The following is a 27678-nucleotide window of genomic DNA, read 5'->3' as shown; positions in this document are numbered from 1 at the left end:
TGCAAAAAAAGTGACTTTAGTTACTTGAGGACACCAAAAAAGTGACAAAAAGTGACTACTCAGAAGCCGTCAGAGCAAAGGCAGATTGATTACACGGATCCCAATTACTACCGTAAGATCATCAATGGCCTATGAGAGCCCAATAAGTTATGGACAGAAAGGCTAAAATCCTTTTTTTTTTCTTCAACTGATTTTATTAATTTACACATACAAAACGATAACTTCGATAAATGTGCGACTTCGATTATGGTACTAGGAACGAAAACTGAACTTCGGTAAAGAAGAAACTGCAGTTATTGAAAAAGAAGCGTCCGCCACGACGAGATATAAGCAATCACTGGACATTATGTCATCACTTCTTTGACTTTTTCGAAAGGCGATCAATTAGTTCGGATTTTCTCTTCAGAACAAGTGCTTCAACCAATTCAGCATGATCTGCCCTTTCCCTTTCTTCGGAGCGAGCTTTTAATGCTGCTTCCAACATACTTTGAGCAAGATCCAGCACACTTTGAGCAAGACCAATGTTCAAGAAGTCCTTCTCTTCCACGGCTTTCTTTATTCGTTGCCCTGCCTCTCTCAGAAGGGTATCGCCTATTCCCTTCTTCTGCTTAACCATCGCTTTTTTTTGTACAATGTCTGACTCTAGGTCCGCTATTTTTTGCTTTTTCCGCGCCATCTCCTAGATTCCTTGTTCAGCAACTTTCTTGTCAGCTTCAAGCTTCTCTCTCTCTCTGATTTTTCCTGTCTTTACTCAAAAAGGTATAGTTCATAGCTGGCTCTAGCTGATCTAGCCAGACAAAGCAGCTTCTTTGTGATTAGCACACGCTTTGGTCTGTTCTCATAGTTACGGAGCACATCCGCAACAAAAACCTTAGCATTCAGCATCCGCTCTTCTGTACACACTTGAAAGCTGGTCATCAGCAGAGCTGAACAAGAAAATCATCTCTACATCTGCACATCCATGAAAGAGTAACAGAGCTGCCTGGACGATCCGACCTAAGGCCTGATATTTGGTTTCACCAGATGGTGTCTTCAGTTCCAGGATCTTTTGCCAATAAATGTCGATTCGAGGACTCTCTGTGGGTGGCGGCACGGGATCTGACTGTAATAACAACCATTCTCCCTGAACTGGGAGGGCTTAGGCAGGCAAGGCTTCGGAAAAACTCGTTGTTCACAGGACATTTTGTCAGCAGGTACTGTACAGCAGCTTTGATATTCTTCCTGATTCTCGGGGAAGAAATTTTCCTGTCTTTCAGAATAACTTTCGAAGAATCCAGGGCAGCCAGGACCCTTTCATTACACAAGGGTTGCTGTAGGTAAACATCTGCAGTACTATCTAAGCCTTCAAAACCACCGAGGATCCGGAGATTGACATCATCAGCCGGCATAATCTGCCCCAAAAGAACTGTGCATAACCGTCTCAGCTCAAAGTGTACCACATGAATTAACGGCTCCTGTCGTTGAAATACACCAGTATAAGCGGTGAAAGTTGCTGCAGAGCTTACAATGAACTCAATTTCAGCTTTCATTGTTTGCTTTTTTTAGCCAACTTACAATTCTGAAATATTTTGCATTTGACATCAGGTACTCCAGACTATTTTTCTTTGGCATGAGTTCTAGGAAATATTCTATGAATGCAGGCAACTGTTCGATCAAGCGGCTTGCTGCTTTCCCTATGGTGAGCCATCTTGTGGGGACGTGCTTGACAAACTTATGCTGAGGAACTTTAACTTTCCGTTGGCACTGGCTGAAATCGTCAGAACGACCTGGCCATCCGCTGAAAAAATGGTAAACAGCGATGATCATATCAGAGCACTCCTCCCGGAGTTCTTGCCGCCCTTTCAGGAATGCATTATGCACTGCATGAATGTTGCAGGTTCCGATATTCAATAGGCCTTTTGAATACCTTTTTCTCTTTTCTGAGTCTACGATTGACCACACTTTCTTATTGACAGCTGGACCATCCCTTGCGAGCATCGGCAATCTCTCAAGTGAAAGTCCTTCATCTTCAATACTCTGCAGGATTTTCTTACTCAGATCTTCACTGCTTGCATGTCCCATATAATACGTCCGAAGATGCTTAGTAGCCACTTCTTTCGTTTCTTTTGACCAGCATCAAACTCTTATTTGGAGCTCCTTTACCTCACCATAGTTCGTTGCTTCATCATATTCCAGCACAAAGTCAGATTTCTGGATGTCTTCAACTAGAATTTCTCAAAAGTACGCATAAATAGCCTCCGTCAGCAAGTATGTAATTTTTTAGCACTTAACAAGAAGCCTTCTGGTACAGCATCGGGGAAAATTGTTCAGAACACCTCGGCAATATGATCACACAAAGCTGCAGCAAAAGAACTAGCAATAGTCCTTAAAACCCCAACTATCTCCGCCCTTGACGCTGCATCTTGCTTGCAGAGCATTTCCAGGTTCTTTCGTGGTACGCTATCGCCACTCTGTGAGTTTGGGTGGTTTCCGGTTGAAGCTGATGCAGCGAGTCTCAACTGACGCTGGTTTAACATGGCAAAAGCATTCTTTTTGTGATCTTGTGCGGCTGCATGTTGAAGAAGGGCCTGGAACACTTTCTGGCAACTGAGTGTCTTTTTACAAACTTTACAATAAAACGAGCTGTTATTGTCACTCCCTTTTGTGGAAGTGACTATCACTTTATGCCCAGCGCCGTCTTCCCTACTGAGCCAGCTCTCAAAAATTTTTGTCTTGCCCATTATTTACAGTAACCTGAAATAAGAATGGGTTTTAGGACGGAATTCAAAAAACACATAAAGCTAATACAAATACAAACTGAAAAAACAAATGAAAACAAGAATTTAATCTTACATTTTGACGTCCTCAGACCTGTGGGCATGCATGCCTTTTTCAGGAAATGGTCTAAAATCAAAGAAACTGGCTAACATTGAAAACATACAGAAGGAATCTTGGCCTAACTGTCCATTTGCTAAGCAACCATGCAAGAATGGATGCTATGTGAGCCAACGGCCTGAAAAGAACCATAGGCAGTTATGGTATGGTATAATTAATTTAATCAATCATATTATTTGCAAATACAAACTGAAAAAACAAATGAAAACAAGAATTTAATCTTACATTTTGACGTTTCAGACCTGTGGGCATGCATGCCTTTTGCAGGAAATGGTCTAAAATCAAAGAAACTGGCTAACACTGAAAACATACAGGAGGAATCTTGGACTTATTTGACTTATTTGCAAGAGCCTAGAATTTAACACACATACACTAACCAAGTTTATCACAGCCATAGACATTGTGCGTCTTGAAATATAGTCCAAACTATCAAAAAAGACTTACCTTTTTCACGAAGTATGTCACAGTCGACATTCAACTATAACATACTGTTTCACCAAAGAAATTGGTCCGAAACGTCGAAAAAAGTAACTTTAGTGACAAAATGACAGAAATAGTGACAAAAAGTGACAGGTCCCAAAAAAAGTGACAAAAGTGACAAACAGTGACTGTGGCCGATCCCCTGTAAAAGTCATGTATGTCCCTTGAACCCAGTCTTTCAGCGTATGATGTGTCCGTTGAATATTTTACCCTTGTCCCTTTTCTGTAGCCTGTCAAAACAACAGAGAATGTAGGCGTTTCATTCGTTTTTATGTCGACAGTACAGCGTTCTGATCCATTCGTCTTGGACATGAACACTGTTTTTCTTTTTCTTTTTTTTTTGACGCACAAACAGCAGTTCAATGGGGACAAATCCTTTTTTTGACAGTGAAACAACAACAAAAACTTCTGGATATTTCAGTTACATATGCAGTGGTCGTCCTCAGAAGTCGTAAGGTGGTATGGTACAGTGGTACGTCGTGAAAAGGCAGTGTTGTCTTCGAAAATACCTACGTTTTTTATGAGACAAAAAAATATTCAGTTCTCTTTCTTTGTCGTTATTTAACTGTCCTCAGAAATGATGAATCAGATATAATATTTTGAAAGCACTTATTTTGAAATTCAATGCTAGAATCAAACGAAGCTTTTATATTAACTAGACTATAAATATCAGTGCTATTGCATTGAGAATGCAGGAACATTTCCAATCCACGTTAGCAATGTGTACACGGGCTTTGCTATTTTAAACCCATTGAAAACCGAGAAAACGGCGACACGTTATTCATTTGAGCTTTATCTCATAAGATAAGAATGTGGGAAACTTATGAGAGTCGAAACTATCGCGAATATCGACAAGAAAAATCGTCAATGCTGTCTGGTATTTAGTGACTTTGTTTGACCAAAAACTCCTACATACCTGTCTTTTCTGGGACCTTAAAATGCAAGAATGGTAAAGAAAGAAGAATTCTGCTTCCATCATGTCCACCATTGATAAATAAACTAGTCCTCTTAACCAATGTGGATTTTTCCAAGCAAACCCAGGCTTAGTACAGAGCCGTACCATCCAAGTGGTTAGCGCGCTGGAATCACATTCCGTGTCTATAAGGTTTGAGTCCTGGCGTCACTGATTATTCAGTTTGGAATGGGGGTCAACGATGTGATTCTGTAAGCTCAGCCAGTCAATCCAGTTGCAAATGAGTACCCTGAGAGAATTGGGGGGAAACATGGGAAACGTCGGATAATTAGACCCAACCACGCATTACATTCGCCGCCAAAAGCAGAGAATCAGGAGATCGGTACCTGCACTACGTGGACCATTGTCTACATGCAAAAATGTTTTTTTTAAAGTTTAACCTAGGCCTACTTTATATAAAATAGATGCTGATTAAAGTAAAAATAATGATTAATTATAATTTGTGCATAAATCTCAGCTTCTATCTTCAATCAGCTTCAACTGGAATCATTTTAAGTAATTTTTTCTATATTCTTGCGATGATCTGTAATATCTTACCAAAAGATTTTTACTTTCATCTAGATAAAAACTATCTAAGTCCTTCAAAAAATGTTCAAAGTGCTCTGGCAGTTCCGTTCCTTTTGATAAAACGATTTCATCGCTAAACAAAAATCATCCTTATCTTGATGATTCGAAATATTTTCATTAGATAGTGTTTCTACCCCTTCCAGTTCGTTCTGGATGGTTGTTATCAAATTTCCTTCCGTATCAGGATTTCGTCACAAATAGTCTGGTAAAATGTCTCTACGGCCCTTTATATATATTGTGGCACATGAATATGCTGGCAGACGTATTATCCACCGTGTCAGCCGTGCTGAAGTATTTCTCATCGTACGTAGCCAAACTAATGATTTTTGGTCTACGCACAAAATAAATTTCTTTCCAAGTAAAACTGTAGAAAATATTCTTTAAAAAATACAACTAATAGGCATTCTCTTTCAACCGTCGAATATTTTCTTTCTGCCTCCGTCAGCGACCTGCTGGCGTATTGGACTATTGATTCTATTCTTTCCGAATTTATTTTTAATAATATGGCTCCGATTCCGTACCCCGACGCCTCTGTTTGTAAACAGAAGTCTTGTGACAAATCTGGTAGTTTAAGCATTGGTGCCTGTAATAATTGCCTTTTTATTTCATTCAGCGCCTGCATTGCGTCCATTGGACATTCGAATTTACCTGATTTTTTCAAAAGGTTTGTCAAAGGTTGTGCTATTGTTGCATAATTTTTAATATATCGTCTGAAATAACATAACAAACCACAAACTGATCTGCAGCTTTTTTTTATCTTTAGGAGGCTGTAAATTTTCTAGGACTGTAAATTTTTCTGGATTTGGTGAAATAGTACCTTGGTTTATCCGATGTCCAAGAAAAATTAGTTTTGTAAGTACTATTTTTAACTTTTCTGGTTTTAATTTTAAGCCTGCTTTTTCGAATTTTCCTAGTATTTTTCCAAGTCCAAATAAGTGGTCTTCGAGGTTTTCACTAAACAAAATTATATCATCTAAATAAGCCAAGGTATCTTTTTTTCCCGGTTCTTTATCTTTTAAAACCAAATTCATTAGTCGACTAAAACAATTTGGACTAAATGATAAGCCAAAAGGCATACGTTCAAATGTGAATGTTCTTCCATCGTCTAAGATTATTGTTGCTTTATGCTTTGTTTCTGGATCTAAAGCTATTTGCCAATATCCTGCTATTAAGTCAAAACTAGTGTAGTATTTTGTACCTCCCAGCGAATCTAAAATCGTATCAATTCTTGTTAATTTCATGACGTCTTTTACAGTGACGGCATTTAGCGCTCTAAATCTATACATAAGTTTGCCCTTTTGCCTCTAGAAGTTTTAAGAGTGATAGACCTTGCGAGAATAGAAAGTAAGGGAAAAAGAGAAGACATTAAGGCATTAATTTAAGGATATAGATATGAAATGAAGACCATGGATAACATTACTGAGGATATGGAAGATACAGCATAGCAAAAAGATATTATATTGGAATGCCAAGAAACCATGAGGGAGTAGTCGGTCTGGACTTGTCCCAGATAAAGATAGGAAAGGGCAGTGACGGTTAAAGGCCTGGACGGGGGGGGGGCAGCTGCCCTTCCCCTATTTTTTCTGACATCTGACGTTGAATTCCTTTAATTTTATATTTTGGCTCTCCTATGGTATACCCCCCCCCCTAGATTATGAGGTATAAAACCGCTACTGGGAAAGGTTACTCAATTAGTGATCAAAATGGTGTTTAAGAGGCGTGCACAGAACATTTTGAAAATGTGTTAAACCTCAATAATATTGAAAACAATGAAAGTTTTTTAGATAATTGGAAAGTAAATGAAGATTTATTTTGCGCGGGGCCAGGGAGTACTAAAGGGATTTAAATATAATAACACCTTTTTGTTATGTCTTTATTTGAAAATAAAAATATGTCGACACCCAAGTTTTTGTTCTCTTATCTTTGAACTATTTTTAACAAGATGCCTATCTTAAAATTTTTATCGGATGCATTTGAGGAAATAGGCGTGGTGGGGGGGGGGGGGTTAGGGATAATCGGTTGCCCTCCGGTAATTAAATGAAAAAATGAGGTCTTTTCTACTGAGATTAAGGAGCAGCATTAAACCTAAAAACGTAACGAAATTATTGTTTCTTCTAAAACAAAAATATACAATGAAACAGGAAATACATAAAAAATCATCGAAATTCAAAACACGATTTAACCATTCAGTAGAAAGGGTGAGACAGTTGGTCGCTTTACGTTAAATAGGGCAAGGTGTGAAACATCAAAGTAATCATTCTCTGCTAGATGCTGGTTTAAAAGCACAAGTGGCCAGGCAGGAGACAGTGGCATCAATTGTGAATGGGGAGGCTTGTGCTCCTACTATATTCCCCCCTCCAAAGAGGTGTTTTGAAAAGTATATTTTTTTGTGGGGGAGGGAAGCACATTGGCGCTGGCAGGGGGCGTGGCTCCCCCTGGAAATTCTCCCAGTAATGGGTTAAATTGCATGGTGATGCAGAACACCATCGCAGGAGGATCCTCTATAGGAGGACAACTGCGGCAGGGCGGAAGATCCAGATCTATGGACAAAGGCCTCTGAAAAAAGCTGCCTCAAACTTTTTGGGGTACCATCGAGACTGGAGACCTTGTGGTCAACTCTATTCTCAATTGAAGAGTGGCGTCCCTCGAGAAAATTATAGCCTAGTAAACGATATAGCAGTTGCACGGGATTCTGACTAATGGACAATTCTTCTGGGCTTGGTATGTTTTAATGGGCGTCTTTGGGCTGAAAAACCTCTTCCTAGCTAATTTATCTATTACGGGTTGCCTCCCCGTAGTAGCATAATATTTGTAGGCATGAATATATAATGAGTCGGAGGTAATAGGCTTGAGATTGTCTGTGCAGGATTTCGACTCTTGTTGATAGAAGAGCATCGCCAAGCGCTGAAAACCATGGTGTGACAAAGATGTGCCCAGGATTGCACAAAGCCTTCAGTCTAGGAGGTCGTAGGGACTTCTTGCTGTCTGGTTCTAAGCCGGCTTAAGCACTTCGGTGTAGACTTGAGAAGATATGTGATCTCCGTCCTGCACTGGTATCCGGGATCATTGCTTTTCCTGAGGCGAAAAAAATTTCAATGATTTAAAGAACATGAAAATTGGAACTTGGAATGTTACGACATTAAAAAATGACTATCGTATCGACATTTTGACTGACGAATTCAGACGATTCGAACTAGATCTATTAGGAGTTTCAGAAACTCATATCCCAGGGGTAGGAAGCATGAAAATAGGTGATATAGAATTTGTTTACTCAGGCAGGAAGGATGGGTTACATAGACAGGGAGTAGGGCTCATGATGAATAAGGAAGCTGCTAAGTCTTGTTTAGGCTGGGAAGGTATTAATAATAGAACACTAATTGCTCATTTTATGACTAGAAAGTTCAAGGTATCAGTTATAGTAGTATACGCCCCTGTAGAACCGACTGATGGAGATACTAGTTACTCAGATGAATTCTACTTACAGTTACAGGAGCAAATAGACAAGGTCCCAGGTAGAAATATGATGTTATTGCTGGGAGATTTTAACGCCCAGGTTGGTAGAAATAAGGATAGATGCTATCCCAGCTTAGGTAAATTTGGTGTAGGAAAAGAAAACAGTAATGGATACAGACTTTTGCAATTTTGTAGGTATAACAATCTAGTTATAACCAATACGGTGTTTGGTCATAAAATGGCTCATAAGCTAACATGGTATTCACGTGATGGTAAGACAGCAAACCTTATTGATTATGTTATAGTAAATCGAAGACTGGTAGGATCAATACAAGATACTAGGGTATATAGGAGTGCTGTTATTGATGTTAAAAGTAAAGATCACCATCTAGTAGTGTCAAGGTTTAATTTAAAGCTGAAATATCGGAAGGGTAATTACCTCCCGGGAAGTTATGATGTTAGTAGACTCCAGGATGAGAATTTGAGAGACACATTCCAGGAACAGTTGAATACTAAACTTGATAGTTTAAGACTTGATAATGTGGAAGATGGTTGGAATAATTTTAGAAAAATAATTTGTGAAGTTGCTGAAGGTGTCTTAGGGAAGAAAGATAGAACTGCAGCTAAGAATATCAGTGAAAAAGCTTTAAGTTTAATACAAAGGAGAAAGGACTTGTACAAGAATTATCTGAGTGATAGATCACATGAAAACAAAAGAAATGTAAAGAAAGTGGAGAAAGCATTGAAATATGAACTAAGGAGGTGTGAAGTGGAGGCCATGGATAAAATTGCCGAGGATTTAGAAGATGCAGCTAGACGGCATAATAGTAAAATATTGTACTGGCACGTTAACAAATTGAGAGGTAGTAGTCAATCCGGACTTGTCCCAGTTAAAGATAGGAATGGGGTGGCAATTAGCGATAAGACAAAAGCTAAAGCGAGATGGGCCGAACATTTTGAGAATTTGCTTAACCGAGGAAGAGTTGCAGGAAAAAATATAGAGGAAAATGAAAAAGTTTGTGATACCTTGGATGTGAAGGAAGATTTGTTTTGTGAGGATGAATTAGAAACAGTACTAAAAGGATTAAAGAATAATAAGGCTCCAGGTGCTGATAGGGTAGTAAATGAGTTTCTTAAATATGGTGGCTCTGAGGTTAGAAATAAGTTATTGAAGATTATGAATATGATTTTTGAAAAAGGGGAAGTACCTAACGATTTTAAGAAAACCTTAATTAAGCCACTTTATAAGAAAGGTGATAAAAGTGAGTGTGGTAATTATCGAGGCATTAGTCTGGTCTCTGTAGGTAGCAAATTACTTAGTAATATGATAATTTTTAGACTGAGAGATGCCGTAGACAAAGATTTAAGAGAAGAGCAGTGCGGTTTTAGAAAAGGTAGAGGATGTGTTGACCAAATTTTCACTCTTTGGTTAATAATTGAGAAGTGCCTAAGTTTTCAAACACCTTTGGTCCTCAGTTTTATAGATTATGAGCAAGCGTTCGATTCTGTTGATAGAGGAGCTTTAGTAAAGGTTTTATCCTTGTATGGTATACCAGACAAATACATTAAAGTGATTAGTGCTATGTACGTTGAAAATGAAATGAAATGAGGTTAGCAGCTGGTTTTGTATTAAATCAGGAGTTAAGCAGGGTTGTGTTCTATCCCCCTTTATATGGATTATTTTGATAGACTTTGTTTTAAGGACCACAGGAAAGGCAATGGGGAGGAAAAAGTCTCCTGGACTTGGATTATGCTGATGATTTAAGCATCCTAGATGAAAGTGTGAGCAAAATGAATGAAGTTTTAGAGGTTTTGCGAGTTCAGGGTGCTAGTATTGGTTTGAAAATTAATGTTAGGAAGACCAAGTCACTAAGGCTAGGAATAAGTGAAGATGAAAAGGTGACGTTGGGTAATGAAAAGATTGATCAGGTGGGCAGTTTCACTTACCTTGGTAGTATTATTAGTAAAGATGGTGGGAGCAGTGAAGATGTTAAAAATAGAATAGCCAAGGCTCAGGGTGTTTTTTCACAGTTAAAAAAAGTCTGGAAGAATAGGAAGATAAGTCTGCAAACCAAGATTAGAATATTACAAGCTACATTGATGACAGTGGTCAAATATGGCTCTGAAGCATGGGTGCTTCGAAAAGTGGATGAAGATTTGTTAGATGTTTTCCAGAGAAATTGCTTAAGGATTGTTCTGGGTACCCGGCTGACTGACCGTATTTCAAACAATAGGCTATACGAAAAATGTGATTCAATACCGCTCTCTAGGGCTATAATGAAAGAAAGGTTGAGGTGGCTAGGGCACGTTGTGCGGATGAAGGATGACAGATTTCCGAAGATTGTTCTTTTCGGCCAACCATCTAGGGCTAAACGGAAAGCAGGTCGTCCCCGTCTGGGTTGGGAGGACGTCATAAGGAAAGATTTAAAGGAAATGGGAACTTCGTGGGCGAGTGTAAAAAGGGAGGCTTTGAATAGATTGGGGTGGAGGAGGAGCGTGCGTAGCTGTGTTGGCCTCAGGCGGCTTGGTGCTGCGATGAGTTGTTAGTAGTAGTAGTAGTAATTTCGATAAAAATATGCCGTCAACTTTTACTTGCATTGCAAGAGCAATTGGATCATTTGAGAGTTATAAAAGGGTTAAAACTGCTTACCAGTTAGGGTAAGTCTGAGGGGGTGGTAACTCTCACGCAACTTAATATAAATGTTGGAATAACATCACTGGTATTAATCGATGGCAACGGTTAGCGATGACAAGAAGATTTTGTGACTTAACTTGGCTGTGTTCTGTTTAATACACAAATACCAATTGAGCAGTGTTGCCAATACAATATATGCTTTAGCATGGGAGATACTAAAAAGTTGAAACTAATTGAGTCGTAGGCACCATGAAAAGATCACGTGAATTGACCTAGCTTTCACTTCTCGGACGTGGTCGCTTTGTAACTAACAAAGTTGTAGATGCCAAGAAAAGAATTTTAATATAGAAATTCAGAACAATCCTTAGAAATCAACTAGTGAGATGGTTATGGATTTGAACCATAAAGGACTGCAACCATCAATGACTAACCACCAAGGACATCAACCTCCAAGGAATCCCTCTCCCCAACCTCCAAGAGCTCCCTCTCCCCAACCTCCAAGAAGCTCCCTCCTTCCAACTTTTTCTCAAAATGAAATGTAACACGCTTGCGGCTGTACCAATCGTACTCTGAGCTTACACATTGAAACGACGTGGCTTTCCAAATGGTACTCCATGTGTGGTTATCGACACTACGCGGCTGCACCATTTGAGAACTACAGTTACATTAATCAAGAATGTAGTGGATTTTAACAAGGATCAATGTTTTGAGTTAGAAATATCTTTTTATTGTGACTGCACGATTTGTAATAGCCACTATCACGAATTCAGTAATTCATATCAGAATAGTGCAGTAAATATTGAAATCGTGGAAAATGAAATAGAAGAGGACAATCTGTAAAAACTGAGAAGAAGAATCTTTGATGAAATGGAGAGAAAAAGGGCAGGCTAATCAGTGTCTACAGTGGAAGAGAATGACCAATATCACAAGAAACAATCAGAGGCAACGCTGTAGCGTTTCCTATAGTAAATGCCATACGGTTCCAATGTTTTATTATTATTATTTTTTTTCCCAGAGACACTTCATATGAAACAGATCGTCGTAGAAACTTCAAAGGAGGCTCATTCGATTGGAAATCGAGAGTTCTAGTGCCCTTTTTAATAGTCGAAAATGATTGGAGAGCAACTAGCCCCCCCACGCCCATCATTCCTCCAAACATATCCAAAAAATTTGACATAGCCATTTTGTTCAGCGTAGTTGATTTCCAGATAGAAAATATATTTTTGAGGATGACACTCCCCTACAACCCTCAGGGCAAGGGTTTTAAGTTATACCCTGGGGGCATATAAGGTTTTTATAGAAGCCGTTGTCGTAGAAACTTCAAAACAGGCTCATTTGTTTGAAAATTCAAAAAGCTAGTGCCCTTTTTAATAATTGAAAGTGATTGGAGGGCAACTAGAACCCCCCCCCCCCCCCCGACGCCCATCATTCCCCCAAACAAATCCAATCAAAATTTTGAGACAGTCATTTTGTTCAGCATAGTTGATTTCCAGATAGAAAATGTGTTTTTGAGGAGGACACTCCCCCACAACCATCAGGGCAAGGGTTTTAAGTTATGCCCTGGGGGCATATCTTAATATGCCCGGGCCGACATGTTGTCGGCCCGGAAACGTGGCGTGGATTTGTCTATTATACGCGCACTGAGGAATATGTATAGTAATTTAAAAGCGTGTGTAAATGTACCTTGTGTTAATGCTTAAACCCTATCTTCTAGTCTTATACCCGTAGAGAAGGGAATACGCCAAGGAGCACTTACTTCACCACCGCTTTTCAATAATAGTGTTATTTCATCGCAAGAACCGGTTCAGTCTACATGTATGTTTAGAGGTCTCAATGTTTTGCTGATTGATTATGCCGACGACATTTTGAACGCGAGTAGAGAACTTATAGGCATCGAAGAGACTTTCCGTGTTTTGAGTAAGGAGTATGGTAACATAGGTCTTTCTTTCAATCCCCAGAAGAGTGAAGTTCTCGTATTTAATAGCCGCGTTAAAGATAGTGTACCAGTTGATGTCATTTTCGATATTTATACGATTAAGTCTTCGTCTAAGATTATGTACCTCAGCCTTCCAATTTGTAACGATCTTAAAGAAACCCGTGATTGCCTTGTTTCATTGTTCGCTGTAAAGACACGCAGAGCTTATGGAATTCTCGTTTCAATGAAGTGCCACTTTAACCGCTTTCTACTTGCAAGGGTGTATAATGCTTTTGTTTTGCCACATGTGCGAGCCCTATCTCCGTTTTGGAAAATATTTACTTCGTCTGATCGCCGCAATATTCGGTCTATTTTCTACAGATATGGCAAGTATCTGCTTCGTCTTCCAGTTTGGATGAGGAATTCGAATATATCTCTGAAGTATGGTATAGCCGACCCACTTATAGTTGTACTGAATCACCGTGTTCCATTTGCAAAGGCGTTTGAACCAAGCCTCTCTTCATTATATGTTGCAATAACTTAAATTTGTCTTTTTTGTTTGTCATAGGAATGTTCTTGTTTTTCTGTAGTTGAGTTTTCTTTGGATATTTTGTTGTTATTTGATGTTACTTTTTTTTCTTTTCTTGTACTCCATTTACAACATTTTGTATGTTTAATAATGGGTAATAAAATCATAATAATAATATAAGGTTTTTATAGAAGGCGTTGTCGTAGAAACTTCAAAAAAAGTTCACTCGATTGAAAATTCAAAGGGATAGTGCACTTTTTAATAGTCAAAAGTGATTGGAGGGCAACTAACCTCCCCCCCCCCGCCCCTCATTCCCCCGAACACATCTAATCAAAATTTTGAGATAGTCATATTGTTCAGCGTAGTTGATTTTCAGATAGAAAATATGTTTTTGAGGAGGACACTCCCCCACAACCCTCAGGGCAAGGGTTTTAAGTTATGCCCTGGGGGACTATAAGGTTTTTATAGAAGGCGTTGACGTAGAAAGTTCAAAAAAGGCTCATTCGATTGGAAATTCCAAGGGATAGTGCCCTTTTTAATAGTCGAAAGTCATTGGAGGGCAACCAGTCCCGCCCACACGCCCATTATTCCCCCAAATACATCCAATCAAAGTTTTGAGATAGCTATTTAGTTCAGCGTAGTTGATTTCCCGATAGAAAATGTTTTGAGGAGGACAATCCCCCACAACCCTCACGGCAAGGGTTTAAAGTTATGCCCTGGGGGCATATAAGGTTTTTATAGAAGGCATTGTGGTACAAACTTCAAGAAAGGCTCATTCGATTGGAAATTCAAAGGGATAGTGCCCTTTTTAATGGTCAAAAGTGATTGGAGCGCAACTAGCTCCCCCACGCCCATCATTCCCCCAAACACATCCAAACAAAATTTTGAGATAGCCATTTTGTTCAGCGTAGTTTATTTCCAGATATAAAATATGTTTTGAGGAGGACAATCCCCCACAACCCTCAGGGCAAGGGTTTTAAGTTATGCCCTGGCGGTATATAAGGTTTTTGTAGAAGGCGTTGTCGTAGAAACTTCAAAAAAGGCTCATTCGATTTGAAATTCAAAAAGCTAGTGCCCATTTTTAATAGTCAAAAGTGATTGGAGGGCAACTTGCGCCCCCCCCCCCTCGTGACACGCCCATCATCCCCCCAAAAACATCCAATGAAAATTTTGAGACAGCTATTTTGTTCAGCGTAGTTGATTTCCAGATAGAAAATATGTTTTGAAGGAGGACACTCCCCCACAACCCTTAGGGCAAGTGTTTTAAGTTATGCCCTGGGGCATATAAGGTTTTGTAGAAGGCGTTGTCATCGAAACTTTAAAAAAGGCTCATTCGATTGGTAATTCAAAGGGCTAGTGCCCTTTTTAAGTAAAAAGTGATTGGAGGGCAACTAGCCCCCCCATGCCCATCATTCCCCCAAACACATCCAATCGAAATGTTTAGATAGCCATTTTGTTCAGCGTAGTTGATTTTCACATAGAAAATATGTTTTTGAGGAGGACACTCCCCCACAACCCCCAAGGCAAGGGTTAAGTTATACGCTGGGGGCATATAAGGTTTTTATAGAAGGCAGTGTCGTAGAAACTTCAAAAAAGGCTCATTCGATTGGAAATTCCAAGGGCTAGTAACCTTTTTAATAGTCGAAAGTGATTTGAGCGCAGCTAACCCCCCTCTTACGCCCACCTTTTCTCCAAACACATCCAATCAAAATTTTGAGACAACCATTTTATTAAACGTAGTTTTAAGGTCTGGAAATTAGGTCTTTGAGGATGACGACTCTCCCATAGCCGTCAGGGCAAGGGTTGTAATTTCAGGATTCTCCGAATCCTTCATATTATTTCTTATGGAAGGGATATTCGGATAAACTTTATAGATGGCTCATTTGATTGGAAATTGAAAAGTTCTTGTTCACTTTTTAAGAGTCAAAAGAGATTGGAGGGCAACTAGCACTCCTCCCTCCTCCACGCCCTAAATGCATCAGATAAAAATTTTGTTAAAAATAGTTGAAAGGTTAAGTAACAAAACTCTGGCGTCGACAAAAACCCCCAGGGCCCGGGGGGAGGAAGCGATTCTCGTATAAACTTCAAAGAGGGCTAATTTTATTGGAAATTGGAAGTTCTAGTCCAGCTCTTACGAGTCAAAATCGATCAAAGGACAAATACCCCCCCCCTACGCCCTTTTTCCCCACCCTTCCCTTTGAACTAATTCTGTTTATACCTGAAGGCGCAATGAGAGTTAGAATGTTTTGGCATTAACACACACCTATTAGCGATCTTCTTTACCCCTAACAAGGAAAGAAAGAGAGTGTAAGGCAGTGGGGAATCCAGGGGAGGGGCGCCTTCCCCTAACGTAGTCTAGAGTAATGTAATTTTCTTAATTAACGCAAGATTGCGTTAATTAAACTTGCTCCTAACGCAAGTTTATCGGATCAACCTATTTTGCCCCCCCCTCAAAAATCCTGGATCCACCCCTGGTGTAAGGGCACTATAAATTTTAATTTGTAATTCAATGAACCCCGTTCCAAAGTTTATGCGACCACCTCTTCCACATAAAGTGCCCCTGGAAAAATAAATAACTAATAATTCATTGAACCCTTATGGCTCTTTAATAAGGTAACGCTATAGCATTGCTTCTGACCTAAGAAGTTGAGTAGAAATTTCAGCTTCCATTTTTATGAATATCAGAAATTATCTGAGGGGAATATGTTTGAGGGAGCATTTTCCACGGCAGGATATTTCTGCTGGGTGGAATTTAACGGGGGGGGGGGGGGATTTATCAGCAGGAAAAGAAAATTTTCTTTGAGGAGGAAGGAATTTCCCAGGGGTGAGTTTTCCAAATGAAAATTATTCAGGGAGGGGATGACTAAACTCATTCGATAATATTCTAAATTTTACATCTGAAAGTAACGGGAATAAAGAATCAATGGAAATGTCGGAGATAGCACTTCAGGTTCCTTTAGACGATTTTGTTCGTGTCTTTTGAAGACATTTTCTAAAGACAGATTAATTTCATTTGTATTACTTTCTCTGTGGCTGCTCAATTATGCATAGAGGGGGGAGACTTCCCCCCACCACTGTCTCCGCTAAGGTTTCAGTTTTTATCTCAAGCCTAAAAATGAGCACAATGCGATAAAAGTATAACTCAAAATAACATATATAGAATAATATATGCACATAACACGGAACAATTAATCAAAATTGCATATTATGAGTTGATGTTCACCCAAATGATGGGCCATTCCACAATCTATGAAATCAATCCTGCAATAACTGAAAATATAAAGTATTTTTGAGTATTTTAACGTCTTCCACAACTCAAATGGTCCAACATTCTACATCCCAATGAGTCTTTCTAATCTCCTAAATCGGGAACAGAAGAGATAAGTGAAGTTTCGCCCCGTATTGGATGAGTCTCCAACCTCACCCTCCCCCTCTCCTACTGTCTACGCTAGTTTTCTTCCTTCAGCCAACTACGCCGCCCCCGCCCCAAAGACTTTAATAAGGTAAAATTTTGTATGGGAAGAACACATAGTAAATATATTATAATTATCCAATTATAAGGTTAAAATACATACTCTGTGATAGATGCAAAATTGCTTTGGCATACAAAATCCTATTGAGGTCAATTCCAAACAGTTGTGATCCCTTTGTGTAAGCAAGTGAAATGGTCAAAACACCCTTATTGGAGCTATTTTTTCAATCCATTCATTGTTGCCCTGAACAGCCCAAGTCAAAAGGGGTGTGTAAATTTTTCAAAGAAGGAGCATGTAAATTTGGTATTCACTGCCAGTTCCTACATCCATGCTATAGTTTCTTGCCAAGTCATGTAGTAGTATTGAATGTGTCCTTGATCATATAGAAATGTGCCCTCATTTTAGATGCTTAGATGAAATTGTAGACTAGTGCATTTTAACCGTACTGACATAAGCTCATCAAAAAATGCCCACTTTTGACAACGCAACAGCAGAAAATCCAAAACAAACCCTCTTGGGGTCTAGAAAAGAGGGGACACTCTTGGGTTCAAACGCAGGTCCACCTTCCTGGGGAATCCAGCAACCCTTTTCAGTACACCACCCCTCCTATGACACATCTCAGGAGCCTCTTAGAACCCTGCCCGCCTCCGCCCCCACCTAGCCCTTTTCATCAACAGTCAATCATAAAATCAACATTCAATCATAAAATCAACAGACAACCAGCCCTGTCCTTATTCTATTCCCCTCCCCTTTACCCCTTTCCCTGCAGAAGGAAGAAATTGTTGGTGACTTCAGTTTAAATAATCCTGTTGCTGCCCCAGTCATGATAGGGGGCAAGAAATTCCAAACTATACCTTTTTCCTGGGAGTTTCATGACAAACGTTACGTGTTTCCTTCTTTCCTTTACAGCAACGCCAAAAGTTTAAATCTAGAGAAATTTACTGAACTTCAGACTACAGCTCAAATGCTTGGCTCATCTGTTATTTGTGTTTCCAAGGTCCATTGGCAAGATCTTAATTTATTGAGGGTTCCTAACTTTTCTTCTTTTATTAAACTTTGTCCTGATGACCATCCTCTTGGGAAAAAAGGAGGAGGAATTATGACACCATTTTAAACCTCAGCTTTTAAATATACCTTTTCTTGAAGATAATGATGAAATTATTTGGGTCTAAGCCCAACCTAAGCAACTCTCTAGGCCACTCTCTGCCGTAGCAGTGTGCGTTTTCTATTTTTCACCTGCTCAGCCAGCTGCAGCAAGAATACCTTTTTGGGAGAAGCTGCAGGAATCAACAGAATACGTCCAAAGAATTCACTCATATTTTGGAATAGTAATGCTTGTAGATACTTACGAGCTCGAAAGAAAATCGCTGGCCAGGTCACTTAACCTTAAAACTCTAGTTGATTTCCCAACAACTAAGGGGAATACTTCTCTCGATGTAATCCTGACAAATCTTTTGGAATATTACCAGAATCCAAGTAAACTAGCACCACTTGGTGGAAGTTATCATTATATGTTACAGTGGAACCCCTTGGAAAAAGTAAAAATTAAATATTCAGACACTGACCATGGCCGATCACTGACCATGGTCTGCTGCAATTTGGCGACTGGATAAATGGAGAAAACTGGGTCGCGGTCTCTTCAGCTAAAAAATTGGATTCCCAAGTAGAAGAATTCCATAATAAGATAAATTAAAAATTTTTCGAGTGCTTTCCTCAACGTAAGACTAAATTCTGTTCTAGTGATAAACCATACGTAAATTCAAAAATAAAGTAACTGATAAAACATAAATTGCACCTAATATGAAAAGGTCAAGTGAACCAAGCAAAACAGTTGGCAAACCAAATAAAATGGAAAATCAAAAAGGCACAAGCAAATTACTATGAAAATGAATTTGACCATCTTTTGGAGCCCAAGCCGTCACAGTTTTTCTGTAAAGTAACAAGTCTGACTGGCAAAAGCTCTCAACCAGTTGACTTCATGAGGGAGTCATGAAATTGACCCCAGTTGACCTCTAGAGAAAACTGCAAATGATTTAAATGCCCATTTTGCTTCAATTGTGCAGTCTTACCCCCTTCTTCTACCTGAGGATCCTCAAGTAAATTTAACTACTTCTTCAGATGATAATTTAATTGCTGATATTTCATCGGCAATTATAATCCATAAACTCCCTTCATTAAAAAGAACTTCTGTTGCTCCTTTTGACATTCCAGTTGCTCTCATTAAAGCAATTGCTAAAGAATTATCATTTCCCCTTCAGATAATTTTAAGTAATATAACAAAACTGGATATTTTCCAAAGAAATGGAAGAAAGGGTTGATTACTCCCATTCCAAAGAAAGGAGCAGCTAATGATTTCTCTGGTGTCCGGCCGATCACAGTTACTTCAGTTTTTAGCAGAATATACAAAAGCTTTGTTGCCGCATGGCTGAAAAAATATCTTCTGAAAGTAACTGACCAAGAACAATTTGGTAACATCCCTAAGTGTTTGACAGTTCATTACCTCATTAATTTAATTGATTTTATTTTAAAACACCTGGATGAACCTGGAAAATGGATAAATTTAATTGCAATTAATTTCAAAAAGCATTTGACCTTGTTAATCACAAAATCCTTTTAGGAAAAATGGCAGAAAAAAATATACCCTGCTTTAGTATTAAAATCATCAAGAGCATTTTAACAAATAGAGAGCAAACTGTGAAGTATAAAGACCAATTTTCCACTTCTCTGCCAGTTTTTTGTGGAATTCCACAAGGAACTGTGATCAGGCCACTGGGCTTCCTCTTCATGATAAATGAAATTGCTGCTGAGCTGGAGGACAGATGGAAATACGTTGACGACTTGTCCTTAAAGGAAATCGTATCTAAGGATTCGAAGAGCAATGCTGCTGGTTTCATCGACCAAGTTACCTCAGAGGGGGCTGAACTAAATATGGTCATGAATAAAGACAAATGCTCAGTCACTATATTTTCTTTTCTTCAGAATACTCAACTGTCTTTCAAACCTCCTATCGCTTCTGAGCTAATAAGCCATAAAATAACTTTACTTGGTGAGGTGATTTCTTCTGACCTCTCATGGCAGGAGAATACAAAGACAATTGTAAAAAAAACCTAACAGCACAATCCAAATGCTAAAAACACTGAAAAATTTCGAGTTTCTAAGGACAAGCTGAAACTAATATTTCACACTTTCATATGCCCCTCAGTTGAATATGCTTGTCCGGTTTGGCACTTTGCCCTTACCCAGGATGAAATTTATAAAATAGAACAAGTTCAGAAGAGATCACTGCAAATGATTTATGGGGGTTCCCCTCTACCTTACTCCTTTTACCTCAAGGAATTTAAACTTGAATCCCTTTCTTCCCACTGAGGAAAATTATGCCAAATATTTGGCTCCTCCCTCCTTCAACATCCCATCTACCAATCATTCCTTCCCCCACCTTTTGTTCCTATAAGATCTTGTTCCCCCAGGGAAGTGGCTGAGAAGGTTCCAAAACTAACCCAAGTCCACTGTAACACCATGCGCTACAGTAAAAGCTTTGGCCAAACTTTGTGAAATATTACAATGATCTCTAGTGTTTTTATTGTTTAGTTTATTTTATCCTGATGAAGTTTTATCAGATAATTTTATTCTCAATCTCAAGTGTTTTTATCCTTTAGTTTATTTACCCTGACAAAGTTTTATCAGACAATTTTATTTTGCTAATTATGACTAAGAGACATCATTTTTGGGCTTTGCCCACAAGAGCTATGTCTTGTTTTTGAATAAAATGAATAATAAATCCTCCAACCCCTTTTTAAAAGAACTACATAAAACTATTTTTCCCTTTCATATTTGGTTTCTCTGGCACACAAGCACACTCATAAATCACCAAAACTAAATCTTCCAAAATTTCATCTATATCTCTTGTTTCATCATATTTCCTCTATTTTAGCCTATTATATTCCCTTCTCCTTTTCTTAAACTGTAAAAACAAACTGCCTTTCTTCCTCTACAGAGCAAGCATTTACCAAATCTAATAACTTTCTCAATTATTTCAGGCCTCAAAAACTCCTCTTTCATCAACTCCAGCTCCTCTTTACTCCATTCACTCTTAAAAACTTCCCTAAAAAACAAACATCCTTTGTAACCCTACTAGCAAGACTATCACCTTTTTATTCCGTGGAACTCTGCTTCCAAGGCAAAGCTTAATCTCAACTGGTAAGTGGTCAGAGGCTACAACCCTAAGAACCTCAACATCAACTGTCAGGGCCTTGAGCTCAATACTAACCAAAACGAAATCAATTATACTAGGGCTTGTCCCCGACAGACAGGTAAAATCACCATCCTCTCCATCCTTCCTTCCATTTTGATTTAAAATGATTCTTGAAAAATAAAAACAAATGCTGACTAATCATAACTTGCAGAAAAATTAAACTTTAATCATATTGTCTTATCAAACATCCAATTTGCTCTGATATTTTCTACTTTTTTAATGAAGTGACCAGACATTACATTGTAACTGGCATCAGCAGCTTTCAGTCCCTATCTCCCATGTTGAACCACCAAGGATCCAAATCTTTTAAGTTTCATATTCCTTTTGGTTCAACACTTAGGTCAACCTAGGTCTATCATAAGGGTCACCTAACAGTTGGCAATTTTGTAGTTCTTTATGCCCACCCTAAACTGCTTCATGCTTGTCTTTCCAGGTATACTAAAATGTACGGAAGGGTAAACAAAGCAAAGTTCTGTTACTTTTAGGCCAACCAGCTTCAAGTCAACTAAACTATTCTGAGAAGCACACAAGTAAGAGAAGCAAACAAGTAAGAGAAGGATTTAGAATTTTTGGGGCTTGTAGCCAAGCCCCAAAAATCCTAAGCTGCCTTGAATTTCTGGGCACTTGTTATCCAAATTGTCTTTTATGCTTGTAAAAGAAAAACAAAAAACATTAATTTAACCTACTGATATTTCCATAATTATTAAAGTCAAACCCTTTAGTGCCAGGCAGGGGTGTTTATTTAGGATAGGAGCCTTTATTCCTTCTCCTAAAATTTGAAATTCTTATATTTTTTTGTATTTTCAAAGAAAAATACATATTATAGAATTTTCACTAAAAAATTGAAAAAAAAGAGAGAAAATACCCCCTAAATTTTTAAATTATATACTTTAGCAACCCTGTGTGTGGAACATTTGTGAATGGATGTCACCAGTGCAATGTCTGATCTACATGTCTAAAACGTCAGTTTGTGGCATCTATGGTTAAAATTAAAAAGATGGGAGAGTACTTGTCTTTACTTTTGTTATGACAGTATGTGTCTATTAGCAATAATCCCTTTCACTGTTTTTCAAAATAAAACCTTAGTTTCTCTAAGCCTCTCCTAGATGATACTTTCCCCTTATATTTAGTTCCTTATAGTCTAGAAAGACATATAAAAAAACAGGTTATTGTTTTTCAAAATGTGGCTTTGGTTCAAATTTCAATCCAGTTTTTTTTTTGCCAAAGAATGAGCCTTTGCTTGATATTTCAACAACCATCATCACAAGAAAAGTAGTTCAGTTTAATGTTTTTTTTTTGTCAATTGTAAACAAAAAAAGAGACTATGTAACTGAAATCTTGCCCAGCTAGGAGATACCTACACTTCCTATCTTCATTCACTTGTTCTTTTCAGTAATCTGGTTATTGCAATGATTTTCTTTTATCTTGTTTAATGTTATAACAAATAAGAAGACAAAGCTGGATATAAAAATTGTTTTCAGTAAAGCAAAAATGACAATAAGGTTTTTAGAAGGTATAGGGGGCATTAGCCCAACTCCTGTTTATGGTAATTTCTGTTTGTTTTGGGTACTATTATGTGCCCCTCTTTCTGCAAGTTTTTTTGGGAAAGTAGCTTTTTTCTCAAAAGATTTTCTTTTGTCATAAAAGTTTTTCTTTTAATTAATCATAAAGATGTTGGCACAATGTTTTTTTTTTGTTTTTTTTTTTGACCAGGTCACTTTGTATAGAAGAGGTTGTTCAAGAAACTTCAAAAATGGCTCATTCAATCACAAGTTATAACGCAGGGTATCTCTGGCCCTCTTAGGGTGGGGAGGTACAGGACAATTGGCATGGTAGCAGCCATAACTTTGAAAGATTACTGAATGGGGAGGTCACACTGCACCCCTCCACCAATTATTCTCCCCTCCAAGGAAGCCACATATAGCCCTAGATGTTTAATACTTCACAAGAAAACACTAAAAATCCTTAGTTCATAGTATGCAGAAATCTCTATGATTCATATTTTTAGGATTGCTTCCATTTTAATCATGCATTTCCAAGTATTGTGCACAGCCTAGGGATATATCTTTCCCCATTAGAGAGGGGGGACAATAGTCATGGCAAAGAACAGTATATTTGGAAAGACTTGGCTACTTATGTATATTTTCGAAGACACAAGATACAGATTTAGATGTGTATTTACCATGGTTTGTCTGAAGATATATTTGAACATTACTAAATATAGATGCCATGACAGCATGTGCCTACTGTAATGCTCTAGAAATAGTTTGTTTCAAATTACAGTAAAAAAAAAAACAACTCAGTTTTAAGGCCAAAAAACATCAGAATTTACAAAACACATTTCTTTCTGCTTTATTACAAAAGATAGACACAGGGAGTGGACAGTAAACTGTGGAATGCAAAATAAACTAAGGCAGATAGTCAGACAAATAAATATATAGAGGTCAAATTTCTCAACTTACAAAAATATTTGTTTTGACTTATCAAAACAAATAAACAATTTTACAGAGAAATTATACAAATATTCACAAGATAATTTACTCACTTGAAAAAAGGAAGAAAAATGAAGGTAAGAGACAAGGAAATATATAAAGGAACAGAAAAAGACAAGAGAAAAAGACAAGAGAATAAGAAAACTTGAAAGGAAGAAAAAACAAAAATTAATGTACATATATATATATAACAGCAAATGTTGCCATGTGGTGGATGTCCTTTTTAGATGGGCGGACATCCACCACATGGCTAATATGGGAGTAAAGTTCATTTGTGTTGCAAATGGATGTTATATTTAGATTGAGGCTGCAATTCTAGGTAAATTTTACACAGTAGGGGGGTGGGGGTATATATTCTGTGAATATATAGGCTCTAAAAAATTCATGAAATTCTTAGACAAACTGGAAAAACCAGCAAAGAAGTGAAGATGAAGGCTCTTTCCCTGCAAAATGTGTTAACTAGGCAAAGATTAGGCCTATTCTACAGAATATGAAGTAGGAATTTTATTCTTGACATGTTTCCTTTTGTCCAGACTCCTAGGCTTAAAATACTAGTTGGCTAATTTAAAGATTTGTATAGGCTATATATACACTGTCAAATTAGCCATCTGGTGGTATACCATCTAGAAATACTAGGCTATTGAAACTTTTCAATAGCCTAGTTTGATAAGAAAAAAGTAGTTTGAAAAGGAGCTAATTTGATAAGAAATTAAAAGTTCTAGCACCATTTTGAAGCATCAACAGACAGAAGAGATCAAGTAGCCCTCCTCCCAAGCACATTCAATGTTGAGACAAATCTAGTCAAAATTTGGTAAAATTCTACTATAGCTACTTTTGGCCATCTTGGAAAGGGGTTAAGTTGGGAAAATGAAACTTTCAGCAATGGGTCTACTGGCTAAAGTGTGTCCCGGGAAGGTATTGGTAAAGTTCTACCAAATCATATTATTGATTTAGAAATAAAGTGAATACACCATTTGATGCCTTTTTTTATGCTGATAACAAATACAATAATCATTTCTATCAGAAATGAATTTCAGCCCCTCCCCCATATATAGACCTAACCCTGAATTGGCATATATAGGGGGGGGGGGGGCTGAAATTAATTTCCAATAGAAATGATTAGGGTAAAAAACCAGTATACAATTGAGCAAAATTGTGAAAACTAAAACCCTCACATCTTGTTACTAAAGAGGAATTGAGAAGGATTGGGTATATTAATGAATAGCTAAAGGTCTAAACTGTGCATCAATATGGTTATTATTCAGATTATTTAAGATCAACCAGTTGAAACTATTGATCTATTTACTTACCGTCAAGGACCTCTTTCTAGAAATACCAATAATCCTATTTTGATGTAGCCTACATATCCTTTTGAAGTTTTAATTTTATTCACATTTTAACAGAAAGCAGATTGTCTTCTAATTCTAAAAACGTAATTTTCGTTGCTTGATATCTGTTCTATATGTAACAAATATTTAAATATAATTTTTCTTTTCAATTGCTTTTCAAAACACAGACCACATTTTCAATTTATGCTGACAAATCATTGGTGAAAATTTGACTAAGAAGGCAGGGTTCTTGTTACTGCCCTCACATTGCTTCATATTGTAGCAAAAAGGGGTGGTCCAAAAACCCATTGCTATTTTTCCAGAATGCCAAAGAAAAGTGGTCTTTCCCAAAAAGAGGTCTTTTACCCTATTATATTCGTAATCAGCATAAAAAAAGGCATTGAATGGTGTATTCACTTTTGTCCTAACTCAATAATATGATTTGGTAGAACTTTACTGGTATTTTGAAGTACCTACCTCTACTCTTTCTCTCTAGAGGGCCCTGAAATATGCCTACATGACAGGTCTATTACCTATTGAAATTTTGACAAAACAATATTTTACATTGATTTTCAGTTGTCAGTTGAAAATGCAATTCCTGTTATTTGAGTAGATTTTAAGCCAAATTTTTAAAAATTTAGGAAATGTATTTACATATCTTTAAAATCTTATAAATTGGGATTGAGCAAACTTGTTAAGCAGCAAACAATTTTGTTTTACTTCATTTAAGCAGAAGATCTATTTTGCAAGGTTTCACTTTTATAACCCACAAATTTCTAAAGGTCATCTAAGGTCAAGACCCTCTAGAGGGAGAAGGAGTTGAGGTAGGTACTTCAAAATACCTTCCCATGACATACTTTAGCTGGTCAAAATATACCAAATCATATTATTGAGTTAGGACTAAAGTGAATACACCATTTGGTGCCTTTTTTTATGCTGATTACAAATATAATAGGCTAAGCATTTCTATCGTAAATTAATTTACGCCCCTACCCCCAAAAAAGGCAAATTTAGGGTTTGTTATAGCGTCTATAGGGGGGGGGGGGCTGAAATTCATTTACGATATAAATTCTTATTATATTCTTAATCATCATAAAAAAAGGCATCAAATGGTATATTCACTTTATTTGAAACTCAATAATATGATTTGGTAAATATTGACCCTTTAGCCTGTAGACCCATCCCTTTAAGTTTCATTTTCCTAACCTAACCCCTATCCAAGATAACCCAAAGTAGGTAAAGTAGAATTTTACCCAAAATTTTGTGACAGCTGTTTTATTCAGAAGAGTAGAATGATCTAGTTACTAATGTCTAGGGATATTGAGTAATAGCATATGCCAACCTCCCAGAATTGTGCTACTGGTTAACTAGGCTATGCTAAACAAAAAGGCGATAGGCCTATAGCCTATATACTTCCATTTTGCCCATCAAGTTAATTTAATTGGATTCTTCAGAAGTTGATTTTCAGAGCTTGTATATTTTCGAAAATTAAATAGGTCTCAAACTAATTTAGCAAACTGCAATAATATTTGCATAGACTATCTGGCCAAATAATTGTCTGCATGCCAATAACTGCTAGTGGAACTCCAGTAGCCTACCTATTTTCAGCTTCACAACTTTGCTCAATCAGAGCGAATTACCTAATTAGTCTATATATAATATTCAACAAAGTTTACCAGACAGCAAATTTTCAGGTCCCTAATGAGGGACCTGAAAATAATTTGCACCAACCCTGCTTCAAATGGCGGGCAGGATGTGACTACGGGAGTGATGATTATGACCAAAATTAACTCAGTTCTTAGCCACGTTTTCAGGCCAGTGGGTTCGAACACGGGCTGTTCTCAGTTCTCGTCTTGTTTCTAGTTTTTCGTCTAGTTTCAGCAGGTTCGAAGCTTCAGCCAGAGTTGCCACGGGTAGTACCAAAGTACTACTTTTAGTACTTTTTGATCAAAGTAGAACTTCTTGAATACTTTCTGCAAAAGCAGTACTTTTTCAATACTTTTTGTCAAAAGTAGTACTTTAGACCGAAAAGGGCAATTTTACAAGCATATTAGAAATAATAACCAACAATGATAACCAAGATAACCAACTAGATTTTATTTATTGTTAAATTTCAATAAAAACCGATCTTAATAAATCCAGCTTCTTAAAAAGACCCAAAAAATCATTTTAATTGCTCCCTTCCCGTTTAATTTTTTAGAGTGACTTGGTCTCAGTCTCACTTTCTCCAGCCTTAAATTTGCATCGCTCCAACATGAAGATTTGAGGAATTCTGAGTGAAAAAATTTTTTTTTTGTTTTTATTTTATCAAACAAAAAATATTTCAATCATTGTTTTCAGTTCCTATACGAAACATCAGTTATTTTACATAAAATGCCTTTTTTCCGTTTGTAATTTGAATCATAACTCCCAACCAAAAGAAAGCAAGAAATAAAAGAAGATTATTTCTTCAACCACACAATTCAACACCTAGGATGTTAGCCTATAGCTGTTTTGATGGGTTTCACAGGTCCAGACGTACAAATAATTTTTAGGGGAGGAGGTCAAACAATAAAGAAAAAGTTAAACTCATTTTCAAAATGAACTAAAAAGTAGAGAATTATTTTTTTTCTCAAGAATATATGAATGTATATGAACACGAGGGGCACAGAAAGCATTGGATTTTACATAACATAAACACCAAATTTATCTAGGTTTTAAATGCATA

At 37.6% G+C, this 27678-nt stretch overlaps 1 protein-coding gene across 1 annotated transcript in view; it reads right to left on the bottom strand.

Annotated features, from left to right (window-relative positions):
• Positions 1-26935, bottom strand: part of LOC148949513 (uncharacterized) — a 31600-nt gene extending 4665 nt beyond the window's left edge. Inside the window, exon 1 of the mRNA XM_089093002.1 lies at positions 26648-26935. The gene's annotated coding sequence lies outside the window, so the exon portion shown is untranslated. The remainder of the gene's footprint in view (positions 1-26647) is intronic.
• Positions 26936-27678: the final 743 nt, after the last annotated feature.

The sequence above is a fragment of the Artemia sp. Qi Xiang Cuo genome, chromosome 8 (genome assembly GCF_049724085.1).
Source record: "Artemia sp. Qi Xiang Cuo chromosome 8, ASM4972408v1, whole genome shotgun sequence".
Classification (NCBI taxonomy): domain Eukaryota; kingdom Metazoa; phylum Arthropoda; class Branchiopoda; order Anostraca; family Artemiidae; genus Artemia; species Artemia sp. Qi Xiang Cuo.
Note: the sequence above shows the minus strand (reverse complement) of the source record. Positions and strands in the feature narration are given on the sequence as shown.